Genomic DNA, 236 nt, shown 5'->3' with positions numbered 1-236 from the left:
CTAAAGGGGTCTCTGGTAGGATTATTATATATTCGAAGGCCGAAGAGGGCTGTATTGTCTAATGGTGTCCCGCCTGGGGATTTGTCTTAGTGTACTCGTCATTTAATTGGAAGTCCCGTGGGTTATTAATATTCTATATTTCAATTTCAATAATTTATAAAAATATTTCATGGGAAAAATAGTTTGTGATTGGTCTAAAGAAAAAAAAAACGATAAATAAGAGCAAACCTATTTTT

This window comes from Halyomorpha halys, unplaced genomic scaffold, assembly GCF_000696795.3.
Source record: "Halyomorpha halys isolate HHAL.00 unplaced genomic scaffold, Hhal_1.1 Scaffold280.1, whole genome shotgun sequence".
NCBI lineage: Eukaryota > Metazoa > Arthropoda > Insecta > Hemiptera > Pentatomidae > Halyomorpha > Halyomorpha halys.
This window is presented reverse-complemented; position numbering follows the sequence as displayed.